Below are 19,755 nucleotides of genomic sequence, written 5' to 3'. Positions count from 1 at the left end.
TTAAAAACTGAGAATAAACTGAGGGTTGATGGGGGGTGGGAGGGAGGGGAGGGTGAGTGATGGGCATTGAGGAGGGCACCTGTTGGGATGGGCACTGGGTGTTGTATGGAAACCAATTTTACAATAAATTTCATAATAAAGAAGGAAAAAAATGAAAGATATTTTCTCTATGTGCTATGTGTATAGGCAGTCTGCCTACTAAAATATAAACCAGAAATCATAAACCAGTCGGCACTCCATGTCTAGGTTTCCTTAGTTCAAAGAGCCTAAGTAGAAATAAACTATTCTAATACAGTGTTTTTATTATTATTTTTTAAATATCATTTAAAAATTAGTCAAGTTGTCTAACAGGTATACAGTGTGCTCTTGGCTTTGGGGGTAGATTCCCATGGCTCATCACTTACATACAACATCCAGTGCTCATCCCAACAAGTGCTCATCCCAACAAGTGCCCTCCTCAATGCCCATTACCCATCTTCCCTTTTCCCTTGCCCCACCACCCCCCATCAACCCTCAGTTTGTTCTCTGTATTTAAGAGTCTCTTATGGTTTAAATGATAGGTGATGTCAGTGATAGTCATACTAATAAAGCAGAAATCTAATCAGGTTACTTGTCAGTTCACAACAGCAAAAGTAACAATAACAAAAACAACCAAATATAAACAACCAAAAATATTTTTGTAGGCATCTAAATGACTAAAAATAAAGGTATATTACAAATGAAGACGGTGTGAATTGAACTTCCTGGGAGAGCAAGACTTGAGTTAGGTTGAAATCTAAAAAGAAAAGGATTAATTGAAATCTCACAGCTAACGTCACAGTTAATGGTGAAAGATTAAATGCTTTCTTCCTAAAATCAGCCATTAAACAAAGATGTCCACTCTTTCTGCTTCTGTTCAACATAGTATTGGAGGTTTTGGCCAGGGAGTTAGTCAAGAAAGGAAAATAATTGGCTCTGGGGTAACTCAGTTGGTTAAGCACCCAAGTCTTGGTTTCGGCTCAGGTCATGATCTCATGGTTTGTGAGATCGAGCCCTGCTTCAGGCTCTGTGCTGAGAGTGTGGAACCTGCTTTGGGTTCTCTGTCTCTCTCAGCCTCTCTCTCTCTCTCTCTCTCTTTCTCTCTCTCTCCCTCCCTCAAAATAAATACACATTAAAAAAAAGAAAAAAAAGTAAAACTGTCCCTATTTGCAGGTGACATAATTTGTATAAAGATATTTCTAAGGACTCCTCACAAAACTGTTAGAACAAATCAATTTAGCACAGTTGCAGAAGATAACATCAATATACAAAGATGAATTGTACTTCTATACATTAGCAATGAACAATCTGAAAATGAAATTTGTGGAAACATTTCCATTTACAATATCAAAAAAAGGAACGAATTTAACAAAATGAGACCTGTAGACTTGTAGACTGTACACTGTAAGGCATTTTTGAAAGAAATCAATAAAGATCTAAATAAATGGAACGACATTTCATGTTCATGTATCAGAAGACTTACTTAGCATTAAGATGGAAATACTCCTCAAATCGATCAACAGATTCAATGCAATTCTCATCACAATCCCAGCTAGTTTTTTTTTGTGTGTGTGTAGAAATTAACAAACTACTCTAAACATCATGTGGAAATTTAAGGAACCCAGGATAGGCAAAATGATCTTAAAAAAAGAACAAAGTTATGATTTGCACTTCACAAATTGCAAACTTACAAGACAGCTGCAATATTCAAGACATTGTGGTACTGACATAAAAACAAATCATTGAAATAGAACCGAGAGTCCAGAAATAAAACCCTCACATTTATGGTCAACTGTTTGATACCAGTGTCAAGATCATTTCGAGAAAGAAAAGTCTTCAACAAATGGTGCTGAGACAACAGGATAACCACATGCAAACGACTGAATTTCAGCTCTTCCTAACGCCTTACTTAGGTAAAAAATAACTCAAAGTAAATCATATATCTAATGTAAGGGCTAAAACTGTAAAACTTCGGGAAGAAAATTTAGGAGTGTATCTTTCTGAACTTGGATTAGGCAGTGGGTTCTTAGATGTGACACAAAAGGACAACGGAAGAAAAGATAGATATATTGAACTTGATCACATTAGAAACTTATTGTACTACAAGTGATAACATCAAGAAAGTGAGTAGATAATGTATTGGGTAGGAGCATATTATTGCAAATCATGTATGTATTTAGACCTCATATTCGGAATACATAAAGTATTCTTAAAACATCATAAAGACAAATAACTCAACTTTTAAAATGTCAGATGATCTTATAGATATTATTATATGTTTTACAGATATTATAGATATTATTATAGATAGATTATAGATTATTATAGATATTATATATTATTATAGATATATTATTATAGATATATTATATTATAGATTATTATAATATATATTATAGATTATTATTATAGATATTATTATAGATAGATCTTATAGATATTATTTCACCAAGAGATATATGCAAATATCCAGCAAACGTGAAAAGATCCTCAGTACCATTCGCTATTATGGAAATTTAGGTGAAGACCACAGTGAGATATTACTTTACATCCACTAGGATGTAGGTATAATGACTATGATCAAATGGCTTTAAACAAAAAGACAAATAATACTAAGTATCGATGAGGATGTAGAAAAATTTGAATCCTCATACACTGTTGGTGGGAATGTAAGAATGTCACAGCTAATTGGAAAACAGTTTGGCAATGCCTCAAATTGTTGCACATAGAGTTACCATACGACCTGTCATTTCACTTTTAGGTATCTATCCTAGGGAAATGAAAACATATGACTAAAAAAAGGTAGACATTTATAGCAGTATTATTCATAATGCCCAAATGAAATGTGGTATATCCATATAGTGGAAAGTTATTGGAATAGAAGAATGAATCACAGTGCTTAGAATGAAGCACTGATTACACTATAGCACGGATAAACCTTTAAAACACTATGTTAAGTGAAAGAAGCCAGGTACAACAGAACGCATATTCTGTGATTCCATTTATATGAAATGTACGTAACAGGAAAATCTGTAGTGACAGAATTAGACTAGTGGTTGCCTATGGCTGAGGGGAAGCATCTGCTAATGGATATGGTGTTTCTTTTGGGGATTGTCAAAGTGTTCTAAATTTATACTCCTATGATGGTTATACAACTCTGTGAGTATACTAAAAATCGTTAAATTGTACACATCAAATGAGAAAATGTTATGGTATGTCAATTATATCTCAAAGATGTTTAATATATATTATACATAATTTATGTGTAAATACAAATAAATCATATGTAAGTTATATGTACAAATTTATATATAAAGGTATATATAGTATATATTTGAAAACTTATGACATAGCTGTTGTCAAGACAGTGTGGTACTGATGTAACGATAGATCAGTGGAATAGGACTGAGTCAAGAAATCAAACCCTCACATTTATGATTTATTTATTTATTCAAGTATAATCAGCATACATTGTTATATTAGTTTCAGGTATACAATATAATGATTCAACAATCCTATGCATTCCTCATACTCATCACAATTAAGTGTAGCCTTAATCCCTTTCACCTATTTCATCCAACACCCCCACCATCCCTTCTGGTAACTAGCAGTTTGTTCTCTATAGTTAAGAGTCTGTTTTTTGGTTTGTCCTTTTGGTACACACACACACACACACACACACACACACACACACACACTATTTCTTCATCTCTTCTCTGTGGATGGACACTTGGGCTGCTCCCATGTCTTGGATATTGTAAACAATGCTGCAGTAAACATAGGGTTGCATATATCTTATTCAGAAATAATAAGTGTTTTTGTTTTCTTTGGGTAAATACCTAGTAGTTGAATTATTGGATCATATGGTTATTCTATTTTTAAGTTTTTGAGGAAACTCCATACTGTTTTCAACAGTGGCTGTACCAGCTTGCCTTCCCACCAGCAGTGCCCAAGAGTTTGTTTTTTCTTCACATCCTCACCAATACTTGTTTTGTTTCTGTTTTTGTTTTTTTTAGTCATTCTGACAAGGATGAGATGACATCTCATTGTGGTTTTGATTTACATTTCCCTGATGTTGGGTTATGTTAGGCATCTTTTCATGTGTCTGTTGGCCATCTGTATGTCTTTGGAAATATGTGTATAGGGGTCTTCTGTCCATTTTTTAATCAGATTTTTGTTTTCTTATTTTTGAGTTGTATGAGTTCTTTATATATTTTTGTTATCAACTCCTTATTCGATATATTATTTGCACATTGGTGAGGTGTCTTTTTGTTTTGTTGATGGTTTCCTTCGTTGTGCAGAAGTTTTTTATTTTGATGTAGTCCCAATAGTTTCATTTTGCTTTTATTTTCCTTGCCTCCATAGAAAAATGTTTTTACAGTTGATGTGTCAAAGAGATTACTGCCTATATTTTCTTCTAAGAATTTTATGGTTTCAGGTCTCTCATTTTGGCCTTTAATCCGTTTTGAGTTTAATTTTGTATATGGTGTAAGAAAATGGTCCAGTTTCATTCTTTTGTATGTAGCTGTCCAGTTTTCCCAATAGCATTTGTTGAAGAGACGGTCTTTTCCCCATTGTATATTATTAACTCCTTTGAGGTAGATTAATTGACCATATACTCGTGGGCTTATATCTGGACTCTCTATTCTGTTCTATTGATCTATGTGTCTATTTTTGTGCAAGTACCTTACTGTTTTGATTACTGGAGCTGTGTAGTATATCTTGAAATCTGGGACTGTGATACCTCCAGCTTTATTCTTCTTTTTCAAGACTACTTTGGCTATTCAGGGTCTTTCACAAAAATTTTAGGATAGTTTTTTCTAGTTCTATTAAAAATGTTGTTGGTATTTTGATGAAGATTTCATTAACTCTGTAGATTGCTTTGGGTAGTATAGATATTTTAACAGTATTTTTTCCCCCGATGGGATGAGTTGATTTTTGATAACAATGTCAAGATAAATGGGAGGAAGATGTATCTTTTCAACAAACAGTGCTGGCACCACAGGATAGCCACATACAAAAGACTGAATTGTATATATATGATGTATATAGAACATCTAATATTATTTATATAATGTATATGCTATAATATTTATATTCTTTTCTCCCCAAAGGGATTTCTTTTTCCTTAAATGGCAGAAACATTAAATGGGTAACATGATATTACCCAAATGTTGGATTTTTCTCCATTTATGTTATTTTTTTTCTTTCATGAAGAGGCCTAGGAAAATCTTAATATAGGAGAGAAGAGCTGAGTCAAATAGAAACCCAACAGGTCGGGTGTGTCCCTGCCCTGTGTTTGCCATATTTGGAGGCATGAACCAACCCTGCGTGGCACTTCTGCTTGTTTTAACCCCTCTCGTCCCTGAGCATGTTTAACGGGCTGCTGCTGTGCCATAAACAGTGTGCTGAGTGCTGATATATGCTGGTCACCTGGTGTGGAGGCGGGAAGAGTTACCCTGTAACTCGTGACACGTTAGGTAATTTTCTCAGAGTCACACATATCCAATAGGGATGAGCACAGAGGGCCTTGGGGCACCTGAACAGAATTGGACAGGCCTCTGGAGGAATTGATTTTCAGGCTGTGTCTTGAGGAGGAACTAAGGACTGTGCATGAGTCAGGCCCTCAGGTTCGCTGTTTCCCTGGAGGGCTTCCTAAGAGGTCCTGGGCTCTGTTGTCTCTCCTAGCAGTCCTCTGCGCAGCTTTCAGAGAGTAAACATTACTCCCTTGATTTACAAGTACCCGGGATCCTTACTGACATCACATGTGTATCAGTCTGCCCAGGCAGTTGTAACAAATACCATGGAGTTAATGGCTTCACAATCAGAAGTGTAATTTCTTCTAGTTCTGGAGGCCAGAAGTCTGAGATCAAGGTGCCAATAAAGTTGGTTTCTGATGAGAGCTCTCTTCCTGGCTCATAGACAGGCACCTTCTCTCTGAGGGTTCACGGGGCCTTTCCGCAGGGTATGTGCACACAGTAGGGAGTGCAACCTCGCTGGTGTCTCCTTCTCTAAGGACAGATCAGGGCCCCACCCTTATGACCTCATTTCATTTTATTTCCTTACTTAGAGGTCCCATCTCCAATCGTCTCCATACTGTGGGTTAGGGTTTCGAAGTGTGGACTCAGTGGGCGGGACACAAGCATTCAGTCCATGCTAGCGTACAAGCTGCAAACTGCCAGGCCAGAATCTGTTCAGCCTCCCACCAAACCTCATACACTCTTGACTCTGGGCACACCAGAGGGGCTGTGGTTTTCCAAGGGGCTCCAGTGGTCAGTGCTTCTGTGCCTTTGCATATGCTGTTCCTTTTCTTTGGAATGTATTTGCCCTCTCTTCTCCAGCTACCATCCCTTCTCCAGCGGTAAACTGTTCACACTTCAGGGAAACACTGAATATCACTTCCTGTATAATCTTCCCAGACTTCCTCTCAGGGCCTTGAGGGTGCTTTTGTGCTTACTAACTAAACATGTGACCTGGGCAAGTTACTTACTCTGTATGAACCTGCTTCCCCTCTGTAAAATGGGAATAAAACTGGATGTTGTGAGAATGAAGCAGGTTAAGGTACATGGAGTTCCTAGAGCCTAGTGATATCTGCTATTATTAACTGATATTACCCTTTGCTGTATCTCACCCACAATAGTGGGCTGCTTGACACGGGGGACTTGCCTTATTGACCTTTGTGTCCCTAGGACATAGCACCCAGCTGTGCACTCAGCAAGCATTGATTGACCCATCAACCTGGAAGCCTCCTTCCAGATCAGCCTATAACTCTCACTTCACAGGTGGCTTCACTGAGGCCCAGAGAGAAGGAACTTGTCCAAGGACCCACGGCCAACTGATGCTGGGGTCAGGCCTCTGACACCAGAAAAAATCCCCTCTTCTCTTTCTCATGTAGCCTTTTGTGCTCACGAATTCAGAGACTCATTTTTCTTTTCCCAGGAACAACTCTTAGGGCTTATGGCAGCGATTAAGCGACAATAGGAAAGAGTCGTGTTTTCTCTGGGCAAATATGTAGGATATTAAACTCTGCCCAGGACAGGATTTCTATAGGGCAGCTGCAGCAACAGCAGGGGCTGCATAGAACCACCCAGAAGCCCCTGCCAGGCACCTAATCTCACCCCAGACCACCTCCCCTCTGCGGTCCCATAAATCGCTGCAGAGGGCATGCCAGACTGGACTGATGTGTGGAGTTTTGTGTCCCTGACAGTCATTCAACTGAGTTATTACCAATAGAACGTGAACATATGCATTTCACACATATGTGCTGAGGCCTTTGGAATTTGTCCAAACCCATCAGAATCTGAGACTGAGACAAAGTTCGTGACCCAAAGATAAGAATCCGAACAGCTTCTGGAATACTTAATTCCCTTGACATTTTAATCTCTCCCATTTTGTTTTAAACAAGGAGCTTTTTGTTGTTTTGTTGTTTTCATTTTGAAAGGACACTTCTGACACTTTGAATAAAAGGAGTCTTGTGTAGTACAAAGAACCCTAAGTTGTTCATGAAGTCTCTCGGATTTTAGCTCCCACTCTTTAACTAACAGACTGTGTGGCCTCAGGCAAGTAGCTTAACCTTTCTGATCACCTGTCTTCTCATCTGTATAGTAGAAAGGTATGGCTTGTAAGATCGCTTTGGTGTTAACGTTTTAGCTGTCTAAATATACCCCATCGTGTATTTAAACAAGCCCTCAGCAAGTGTCTGCCCAATCTTTGTGATACTCCGTGATCCTGTGGCTGGCCTTTGTGCCTTATCTCTGTTTGGTGTTGGGGCGGGGGGGGGGGGTAACTGGGAGGGGGGATGGAAGATTGCATTTGTTCCATTACAGATTTCATGACATAGAAGAGAGAAACATTGAGATTTAAGCCTTAGTTCTGACAATAACATTTTATGTGCCTGTAACTTAGTTATACTGTAAATATCTCATGTTCTTAGCACCATAAATTATATTTATTAAGCTTAGGCATATATTAAATATATACGCTGCAATTCACACAGTGCCTGGCATATAATAGGTGCTTATAAACGCTCACTGCTCGTGTCCCTCCACTTGCCGTTTCTGCTTCGCAGTGGGCATTGCAGGCAGGGGCTGGTGGTAGTTCCCCATCTACACTGTGCTTCTGGTGCTTCGCTCTTCTGCTCCCTTGTGACCCATCATCATCCATTGGGTACCTTCCCTTGCTTGCAGACAGCTGACCCCAAATCAGACCTCAGACAGTTTGCTTGGCAATCCTATGTTTTGTCATCAAGAGGCATCCATCCCTGATGTTATTTAGTGATTATATCTTTTAAAAAAACTTTTAAATGTTTATTAATTTTGAGAGAGAGTGAGAGTGTGTTAGCAGGAGAAGGGCAGAGAGAGAGAGAGAGAGGGAGACCCAGAATCTGAAGCAGGCTCCAAGCTCCTCACTGTGGGTATACAGCCCGACGCGGGGCTCGACCTCACGGACCGTGAGGTCATGACCTGAGCCAAGGTTGACACTTAACTGACTGAGCCACCCAGGCGCCCCATATTTAGTGATTATTTCAAGTTGGACCCTGCAAACAGGCAAACGGGATGGATAGTGCTTTGGATGTGGAATATCTAGGGCAGGGATTACCTAGAAATGACAGGTCCATTCAGAGCTTTTAATTCCCACACGGTGGGTGCAGGGGAGAAGATAGCAGTTTGTACAGGTTTCTGCGGGACCTCTTCACTGCAGCATTATTTCAGGGATTTAAATGAGAACTGGTCTTTCATCCTTTATCCTTCCACTTTCTCCTTTTTGATTAGAAATCTCCATCCATGCATCACATGGCCTTGGTGGCAGGGTCCTGGAGTCTCCCGATGACACAGGATTACTTCCTGTGCTGCTCGGAAACGCTGTGCTCAGTAATGAGTTCTCAGCACTAAGATGCTTCAGCCATCACCTTGCATTTAAATAATCCAGCCTCATTCACAGAATCTCGGGTATCTGGGGAGGAGAGAGGGTTGGAAGAGACCTTCTTTCCTCAAATTCATGCAGACACTTCTCTAGCAGGAGATAATTTATTCCACAGATTATTCATTCACCTGGTAAATTTGAGGGGCTGAGTAACTCATTGACAGACTCCACACCTGCCGCTTTTATTTTGCCTCTCACACAATGTCCTGCGTCGACACATGGATGCCACTTTTTCACCCAAAGGTTGTTTTATCCTTGGTTGGTATAAGCTTTCCAGTCAATTCCCCAAGGAAATATTTAATTGAGAGAGGGATAATATAAAATAGATTGCTATTTCCTATCCCAAGGGCAGCTGGGAAATGTACATCGCTTGCCAAAATGTTTTCTAGGAGAAATGTTTAAACTGAAATTTAAAATGAATGTGAAAATTACTCTCTCTTTTCCCTCTTCCCCCAACTCCTTGGTCCTACAAATTTCTGGGAAGGGATAAAGAAGATTTTGTAATATGCTAAATGTATTTGTTTCTCTCTTGAGTCATATCCTGACATAAATAACATAGTGTTACAATCCCTCCCAAAGCCAGTTATGGGTGTATTTTTACTTACGACCACAGAGTTTTTACATTTTGTGATAGCCTTATTTAAAATATCCTGTTATTTGTGCTGATCAAATGCTATGCAGAAAAGAGAAAATTCATGTATTCATACTTGACTCATTTGATGATGTCAAAGCCCTTAGTGAGTCGACCCTACAAAAAACCAGTTTTCTCTGTTGATGAAAACAGATCTTCCTCCTCTTTGCAGGATAGAGTCTGAGGCCAGAAAAATGGCATGTGAAAGCCCTCCTTTCCCAGCTGCCCCTGGGTCTGAGCCAGCAAGTCTTGCCCACATCACTCCTCCCGAAACACTGTAGCTCGACAGGTTAGGAACTCTGCCAAACTCCAGGGCAAACTTGATCAATAAATGCCAAACCTTAATAAGTTATTTTAGTCGATGTGCACGCGCGTGCTCGCGCACACACACACACACACACACACACACACACACACACACACAGGGTCTTAGGTTTTCCCCAGAAGTATATCCTATGACATAGACTTGGGGTGAGTGTTTTCTTTAGTTGCTGAGCCCAAGAAGCACTAGTAGGAAGTAGTACAGATATGTGTTAGTGAGTTGAGTAGTGTTGGGGCAGCTGGAGCTCAGGATTCCCAGGGCAGGAGTTGTATATGGTAGTTCAGGTTTGACACCGAAGGAGAGAAGGTAGGGGGCTTATCCCCCTCCTCCTTTCTGCCACTGGTTGGGTCCCTCCTTCAGAGGAGCACTAAACCCTAGAACTTCCAGCCTGCCAGGCGTCTGCATGTTCTTTCCAGTAGAATTGCAGGTGTTTTTGTAAGATGCCACCCATATGTCCTGGAACGGTGAGTGCTAAATGGCCAGGTCTAGGACACTGAGAACGTCTGTCCCATATGCCTTCTAGCAGTTTGGGTAAAGGAAGATGAGGTTGGAATGAGGAGCAGGTACGACCTGTGTCATCAGATAAATGCTCAAGATGGACCAGACTCCTCCCTCCCCTCTTTTTTGAAAAGTTTATTTATTTATTTTGAAACAGAGCGAGCGAGAGAGTGCGAACATGAGTGGGGGAGGCGCTGAAAGAGAGGGGGACACAATCCCAAGTGGGCTCTGGGCGGTCAGTGCGGAGTCCGACGCGGGGCTCAAGCCCACGACCCACGAGATCATGACCTGAGCTGCAACCAAGAACTGGACTCTTCACCCACCGAACCACCCCGGTGCCCCTCTTCTCCCCTTTGAATTTCAGTTGCACAATCACTTACACAGTGCCGCAGGAATTGAAAAACCACTCGTAAATGCCGCTGAAGTGAGAGGAGCATCTTCCTGTGTGGGTATCCTTGGCCATCTTTAGCTGTCCCATTTCCTCTTACCACTAAATGCTTGGTGCCGTGCCCAGCTCCTCACAGATACTCGGACATTCCTCTCTTACTTCCCGTTGCCTAACTACTTTCTCACTTGGCGACGCAGCTGGCCACATTGCAGCTCCGGCCGCCCCACCCTTGTCAGCCGGAATTTTACAGAATCCAGCTAACTCCTGATTTCATGAATTAGGCTGCCCCGATTCCAAAAGGTGGGTTGCTCTGGCCAGTGGGGTAGGCAGTGATCTTATATCTTGTCCAGACCTCTTTCAACCCCAGCCTGGCGCTTCTGCTGCTGCTTTGTGTCATCCTAGCAACTGTTCTGCCTTCTAAATCTTCACATTAAGTCCCATTGGTCATGCTCGTCTGGTCCTAAGCCTTCCCTTCTGCCGTGACTCTAAGGGTGACTTTTGTATCTAGTCCATTCCCACCATCTTGTGGTCCCTTTGCCCCTTTTGGGGGTGGTGAGGGGACAGCTTTTGGCCACTTTTGCCACCTCCATCCTCAACATGGACTCACGTGCAGATTTTAGCTTAAATTTACAGGCTATGCCCAGCACTTGTGAAAAGATCTGTTTCCTCACGTACTAAGAAATGAAGCAGAGTTTTTCCTTCTAAGGGAAATGATGCATTTTCTTATTTTTGCCTGATTTTTCCGTTAGACCAGACAAAGGTAGTACAAAATTCTGCTGTATATCTCTGAATTCCCTATTGATTTAAAACTTAAATCCTATGATTTTTTTCCCCCACTGTAGTCATTACTTGATAGTCAGCCTTTCATCTGTGGCACCAAGAGTGGAAAGTAAGAGGCTTCAAGGTCAAATCTGTAACTGACAGCATTTTCCCAAGTGCTTGGCTAGTTGGCTGGGCGCTGAATCAGTGGCACCATAAGCAAGCCAACAAATAGAACACAAAACAGTTTATTTCTTTAGGGTGGGAGGTTGTCTTTTCTGTTGTCATAGCCATCCTAGGTAGAGGCTCAATGTTTTCCTTGCCAGAGATGATACTGTTATTGACATTGAACGAGAGAGAAAAGAGAGTTGTAAAGAGTCACATCAACTGTTCGAGATGCCCTTGTAGGCTCTCAGCTCTTATTCAAAGACCACAAACCATGTGGTCTTCTAATTCCAGGACCAGTCAGTCAGATAAACATGGACAAAGGCATTGTTTGTTTCATCAACTGCAAAAAGGGACTGATACTGCCCTACTTCCCTGGAGAGGGTTTAGAGAGAACAAATAATATAATATAGGTGAAGGTACTATTTTGTAATCACAAAGAGTTACTTATTGAGACTGATTCTTAAGAAGGGGCGTAGGTTTTAAGAGCGTTGTTTATTTCCCCCCTAGCAATACTTGTTCATGGGTTCTTCTTGAGTCCTGCCAAGGCGTAGAATTTTAATTTTCTGTTGGGTATGGGAGATCTGATTCTTTTAAGCTATTAACTATACCCTATAATTATCAACATCTTATTCTCAGCCCAAATTAACAGAATGTCAGGACCTGGCTTTGACAGGAATGAGATATGGACTTTGTCCTCAGTAAGCCAGATGGTTAAGAGTAGTTTATAGTTGTTAAACCCACCGTGGTCCCGAACATCTCCTGAATCAGGAAATGCCCTTTTGTCCATTGCAAGATGTATTTTATCCATTGGTGATGCCACAATTGCCCCATCCATTGTGGTAAGAGTAAGGTGCTTAGTTGGCCCTTAAGAAAATGGAGGTTGCATTTTGTGAACTTACACAGCATAATAAGAATTCAAGTCTTAGACCCATACTCTGGCATAATTTTTCATTTGTCATACTTAAGTCTGCTCTATTTCACTCAAATAGTATGTATTAACTGCATTAAGTGCCTACCATGAGCCTTATTCACTTTAGGTTGTAGGGAGACTAGGATGGGCTCTTGTGGGTGTGTTCTTGACAAACTTCTTGCTTGCTGCATTGGGATACGTGCTGAATTTGGGAACATGACAACCCCACAGTCAGCTTACCCAAGGACTCAGTTTACTTTCTTCCCCTGGGTAATTGTTTCTTTTGTTCCTTGGTGAGCCCCAGAGAGGTAAGCATGACCTTCCTCTGATGGAGAGGCAGTGTCCCCAGTACTATTATGGGTTTCGTCATCTTTATCCTGCATGGACTCCTTTGGCAGTCCAAGGAAACCAAGTAACCCTTCTCAGAAATAATGTCATTTTTTTTTTTCTATTCATAGGATAGAATACACTAGAAGTCCAGAGGAAACCAATTATATTGAAATAGACTTTTATGTCAGAAGGCTTTAGGTTAAGAACCCTTATAGGCGAAGAATCCCTTTTGATATAGAACAGTGGCACAACAACAACAAAGAGATTCAAACTATCTTAAACTTTATAATGATTTTCTTTTGAAGCATTTAACAGAATTTCACTGAGAATGTTTAAACTATCATAGTATCTTCTCAGTACAGATGCAAAAATGTACCGAGTCCAAAGGCTGCCACAGTGGAGGATCTGAGGTCCCCTCTGTGATGCCCTGTCCAATGGGATGGACCAGGGCCATGCTAAATCTTGAGTACCTGGCCCTGAGTAGGGTCCCAGGGGCTAAGGTAGAGTTGCTGTTGTCAAAGCAAGGAATGAGAAATGCCAGAGATAAAATATAAGATTGGGTAAAAACTAGAAAGGCTGGGAGGGGTCAGATCAGACAGACCAAGTCAAGTCTAAGGACTGAGATGTTGATCTAGAGCAAGGATGGATTATACAGAACGCAGTAGAGTCCAAGATTGTGTTAAGGGTTAATTTCTAATTTTGCTGGCTGTATCATGGTATGACTCATAGTTATAAAGTATTTAGGTCAAGGGGCAATTAAATGTTTTTAGGTAATAGCTACAATATTTGACATTACAGTACAGAAAAGAGGTGTTTTATGTTTTTTATATATTAACAAAAATTTACATTTTTGCAACAAGCCCTAGACATGAAAAACCAAACCTAGAAATGCTCTATAATTTTAGTTGGTCGTTTAGGATAGTGTATTTATTTGTAGTTTCTTTCTGGTGACTTGAAGAAGACTTTTTTTTAAGGCAACAGATAGATCCTCCTCCCCCACCCTGCTTGAGTAGCCTTAATCCTGTGCTCTGACCACCAAACTTCCTTCATTCTCCTCTCTGTCCTGACCAACAGAGCCACCTAGCGGTCATTGTAGGTAACTCTCCATTCCAGAGTTTCTTTTCCATAGTGGCTCCCAAACCATAACCTTCAGGATCTCCTGGCAAGTTTGTTCAAAGATGGCTGTGTCCTGTTCCAAGAGATCCTGATACAGTAGGTCTAGGACTGGGCCTGGTCGTTTTTATTTTTATCAAGACCCACACTTTAAGAACCACTGGTTTACCATTATGTTCTTTCTTTTAAGGAGGCTATGCACAGGCTCTACCCTATGCTTTTCAGCTATTTCACTGACCACAGATGAGTTAGTTTAACACTTCAGGTCAGTTGCTTTTGCATATGAACACACATTTTCTTATGAAAGTGCCTTTTTTAGATGTTTCATCCACTTTTCACCTAAGATATCTTAGGAAAAAAATACTTTCCTGTCTTTCTTTTCATCTCATTTTTTTTCCCCTTTGGTTGTAATTAAGATTTAAAAAAGGAAAAAGAGAAGCCTGACATGGTCTGATAACCATGGCTAGTTAACACATTTGATTAAGTAAATAACAGCACAAAATTTGAAATTTACTAATTGCCTTTATATACTGAAGCCTTAGAAAGTGTCCAATTATTTATATCTATAGTAAAGTTTACACTGGCTCCCACATCTTCCTTTAATGAAAAAAATGTGCTTTCATAAAAAAATAATATTCAGAGTCAAAAAAGGTCTTTTAGATTGTTTGTTGTTGTTAGCTATATTTTGTTTAAGGTGTAGAATAGTAAAAATACTATGAGTTAAGGAGATTTTGAAGAAGCATAAGAGTAATTTCTAATCTTTTTTTCTCTGTAAAATTGTTCTGACTTCCAGAGAAATAAGCTTATAAATGAACTTTTGGAAATTGCCTATTTAAAAGTGTAGGGCCAACATTGTTCATGGAAGACTTTGGCATTTTAGTTTTGTGGACCTATAGAATCACAAAGAAATACTCTCTGTGTAAAAAAACAAAACAAAACAAACAAACAAAACAAAAACCACAAGTGACAGAGCGGCATCTCTGTGGTGCTTAATACTTTCAGTCAAAACCAAATGGATTGTGAATCTGAGTCATACCAAAGACTTGACAGTGGTCCCCATAGTATTTTTAAAGACCTTACACTTTTATTTTACCTTTGGAGCATTTTGAAAAGAAAACCAAACAAACAGCTGTTCCTCCATCTTTTCAGAAAACAAAACAAAAATACGTCCACGAGACACTGATGCATGTGCAAATGCCTTAGAGCCAGCATGGCAATCCATCAGTCATGTCCCTAGCAATGGTGTCTCCCAGACGCTAACATGAGAAGCTTGCGTGTCCCCTTCAGTGAGAGTTCTGGGTGCAGATGAAAGGTGCATGGCAGACGCCTGACCCCACCTTTGTCACTGTCTCCACAGCCACCGGGACTTTATAGGCCAAGTGAAAAAATACCGGGGACAAACTTGTAAACAGAGGCTTTCTTTGAAGTTAGGCAGACAAGTGGATTCAAAACAGTTGCATGTGTATGTAAAATTGGGCATGCTTTTTTCCTAGACACAGCCAGGACTTTTGACACAGCAGAGCCCCAAGTGTGGAGCATTTATTTAGTAGGACCTTTGTGACCAGCTGTCTTAGATCTCTGGACCTCAGGGAAATAAGGAAAACCATGTGGCAAACTGAAATGTCAGGGCTTCCTATGTCTGTTTCCAGGTTTCTTCATGAGGAAAGATAGAGTTCTGCATCTGCTCTGTATTCAGCCCTGAGATCCAGCTTCCACAGCCCAAGGCATGATAAGGTATTGGTTTATGGAAAATAAATACTCACGAAAGTAAAGGTATTGCAGACACCCTTTACCCCAAAGACACCAGACCTTGAAGGGAAACATGGCAGTCAGTACTCTGTTTCCTTCCAAATATTTCCCACCTGGGTTTAAAGCAAAGCACTCCAAAGATGTTGAGTTGTTTGGCTCTGTGAGAGAAACTGTTTGGGCTTAAGACTTTGTGACTGGCTGAGACTCAAAATCTGGGGCTGGGCTGCACCAAATAGCCCTGGGCAGAGTGTTCTCTACCTGGGCCACAGGAAGGTAATTCAGCTCTTGTCTCCTAAGGGCATTCGCTGCACTGAGCCCCATGGAGGATGACAACCATATTGTATTCACCACAATTCAAATTTAAATTATCCTGCATTATGCTTCCTTGAAATTCAAAGCCAAACTCATCAGTGGCAAAGCCTGCATTCTCTTATCAGAAAAATTCTTTTATGATCTATTTAATTCCTGTCATTATTTGGTTTGAATCATCTTCAACTCAGTTGTTTATGATAACCATGCAGTCCAAAATGATCTCCAAAATCCTGGAGAAGCGTGGGGACCTGGGAAGCATGGCAGTCTCTCCTGCCAAGAGCAAAGGATCTTCCAGATTGAGTCCCTTTTTGCCTTCTCCCTTCTTGGCCTTCAAGGCAGGATTTCTACCATCTCTTGGTATTTTTGGTCACTGAGCTCTTCCTCTGCCAGCCAGCTCCAAAATTCTTCATTGATGAGGAGCCAGAGAGCCCAGGCAGAATACCAATGCATCTCTCTGTCCAGCAGGCAGCGCATCTGTATTTATCATGGTAGGAATAATATCAGCATTTGTTTAAGCATTTTTTGTGGCCCGGAGGGGGGAAAATATCTATCAAATTTAGTAAATGCGTTTTACGTTGCAGCACTTTGAGATCCAACCATATCATCTGTAATGAAAACAGAGCAACCTTTAAAATAAGTCTAAAAAAAAAAAAAAGAAAGAAAGAAAGAAAGAAAGAAAGAAAGAAAGAAAGAAAAGAAAAACCTCTCTCCCAGAGACATGGCCTGAACCAGTGCCAAAGATTTCAAGCTGGTGAACCAGCAAAGGAGTCAGATAAATCAGAATGAGTGTAACAGATCTGATCTATTTCAGCTCAGATTAACCTCTCTACTATGTCTCCAATGGCCAAAAATCCTGGGTTGCAAGAATAAAAGTGTTTAATAGAGCAGAACTTTGGGGGAAAAAATAAAAAGAGAGAAACTGCCTAAAGGAAAGTGAGACGTGTGACCATGGCTATACATGACCCGACTATGGTTAAGAGTCAAGAGCAGAGGAGGAAAGGATTCTGTAACGTGCCAATCTGAAAGGCAGATTTATTTCACTTGTATATAATAATTCCAGATCCCAGTGACAATTTACGTTAGTTGGCAACAGCTGCTTATAGGTCAGGTAACAATAGCATTGAATAACCTCATAATGAACAAATGCGGATTTCACATTGGTGTTAATTGCATTTCATGCTCTCTGAAAACCCCAAGCAGGCTGTGTGAAAAATAGAGAACCAGGTTCTGCTTTTCTGATTATTTTTATCCTGAGGTGAAAGCCCTTTCCAAATCTTAAGAAGGGAGGTGCAGGGTGGGACGACGATCATGAGTCATGGACCAAGTGTGTGTGTCTGGACCAACGCCTGTGGGTATTTTCTAAGAATGGGGGACACCCGTTCAAGTTTGCAAAGAGTGTATAGAGGAGCCTATTCCTGGGGTCCGACCAGGACCAGAACAGGTTTTATAGCACACAGGGGTTCCCTCCTCTTTGTCAGTCATGATGTTGGGTTTTAGTCCTGCAATTTAAGTACCACAGTCAGTGGAAGAGTCCAGATCTGAATCTATGGCTGTAGGCCTTGGGTAAGCGTGCAGTTTGCATTTCTCAGGCTTTCCCCTCACCCATTTTATTGAGATATAATTGACACATAAAACTGTTTAAGGTATGCACCATAACAATTTGACAAATGTGTGTATTGTGAAATGATTACCACAATAATTTAACATCCATCACCTCGCATAGTTATTTTTTCTCGTGATGAGGACATTTTCATTCTCTCACTTTTTTAAAAGTTTGTTTATTTATTTTGAGAGATAGAGCACAAGTAGGGAAGGGGCAGAGAGAGAGGGAGAGAGAGAGGATATGAAGCAGGCTCTGCACCACCAGGGCAGAGCCTGATGCGGGGCTCAAATCCCACAAACTGCAAAATCATGACCTGAGTCGAAGTCGGATGGACACTTAACCGACAGAGCCACCCAGGCGCCCTTAATTCTCATACTTTTGAAGTGGATGTAAATTTGCCTAGGACCTTGCCACAATGTAGATGTTGATCTAACGGGTCTAGGGTGGAGCTGAAGATTCTGCATTTCAAAGGGGCATCCCTGTGATACCAGATGCCACAGCTCCTGGGACCATATTCCCAGCTAGGTTACAAACCTCAGACATTTCAACAGTTTTGAGACTTTACAGCTCTGAGCTGTACTGAAATTTGAACTCTGAGACAAGGAGTGAGTTACATCACATGGCACCCAGTGATGCTGAATGCATCCATGCCGAGGCAAGTTGGTCTAGTTTCTGACTCCTTTACCTCATAATTTACTATGATTTCTCCAAAAACTTTGTTGGGCTGCAGCCACAAACATTGTTCTCATTTTTCCTGTAGACATTTTCACATTTACCCAAGGGCACCCTGGAGAGAGCTATGACAAATCTCTGGATATGTGTTAAAGTCTGTGACCCTTTTTCAGCTCTGATATTCAAAAATATTACTTAGAGACAGGAAAATATAAATTTCAAGCACTAGCTCTCTTTCCTGCTTAAAGACCCTATTATTATTTAAATATTTATTAAGAAGACAAAGTATATAGCACCAGGCTAAGAACAAGAATCTTTCTTTACAGTGTGAGACTTAGCATAGATTATCCTCACTTTACACAACTATTCAGATTCTGTGATAAAACCTGCGAGATTTACATGAGTTGTGGTAAATCAGTACGTAATATTAATACATGTATTTAATTTTTAATTTTATGACTCTGTATGAATTTTTATTGTGGAAGATGTGTTACCAGAAAATGCTCCGGTAATGAACTCTGAAGGTATTTTGTTTGCTTAAAACTCTACAAACTATACTGTATTAGAGGTGCCTATAGTACATGAAGGTGCTGTTCTCCATAAGGTTGGTGTAAACTCACGTCTTAGTAGGTCACCAACGGGTTTGAAAGTTTTCCACATTAGCTGGAATCATGGGATGGAAGAGGTGATTCAGTGGGATCTTGGGGAATATCTCCTTCAGTCTAAAAGTCCCTCCTCTAAATCAGCTGAGATGTCCCTTCTTTTATAAAGTTCCTATCCCCTAGGCAAAACGTTGGGTAAGGTTATTAAAGTTGAAAAGGATTTCAGAGTCCTCTAATGTAAATAGGGTGACCATGAGATTTATCTTCCAACCTGGGACATTTTTTAAAGTGAAATGGGGCAGAACTAATAATTCTACTGAAACAACGGAGGTAAACTAGAACTGTCCTGAGGAAACCAGAATAGGTGCGCACCCTAAATATAACCCCATTTTCTAATGAAGAGAAAAACCCACCCAACCACACCCCATACCATTGGCCATCTGACCTCTTTTATGGAATTCCTCCAAGAAGAGGGTATTCATTCCTACATAGGGGAGTTTATTCCAGTGTTAGACTGGTTTAGTTATTAAAATGTCTTGTCTGGGGTGCCTGGGTGGCTCAGTTGGTTGAGTATACAACTCTTGATTTTGGCTCAGGTCATGAACTGCAAGATCATGACCTGAGCCGAAGTCGGATACTTAACTAACTGAGCCGCCCAGGCCCCCAACACCATATTTTTTTTAGAGTGGATGAAGTTGACTTGGCAACTTTTAAATTCTTCAGTGAGAGCATTAGTGGAAGTCTTGGTTCTTGCGTTT

General features: G+C 40.4%; 1 long non-coding RNA gene across 1 annotated transcript in view; it reads left to right on the top strand.

Annotated features, from left to right (window-relative positions):
* The window catches only part of LOC123593202, a 176,963-nt gene extending 159,130 nt beyond the window's left edge, over positions 1-17,833 (top strand). The window contains exon 3 of the long non-coding RNA XR_006710183.1: positions 15,709-17,833. This is a non-coding gene — a long non-coding RNA (uncharacterized LOC123593202). The remainder of the gene's footprint in view (positions 1-15,708) is intronic.
* Positions 17,834-19,755: the final 1,922 nt, after the last annotated feature.

This window comes from Leopardus geoffroyi, chromosome D4 (genome assembly GCF_018350155.1).
Source record: "Leopardus geoffroyi isolate Oge1 chromosome D4, O.geoffroyi_Oge1_pat1.0, whole genome shotgun sequence".
NCBI classification, from domain to species: Eukaryota; Metazoa; Chordata; class Mammalia; order Carnivora; family Felidae; genus Leopardus; species Leopardus geoffroyi.
Note: the sequence above shows the minus strand (reverse complement) of the source record. Positions and strands in the feature narration are given on the sequence as shown.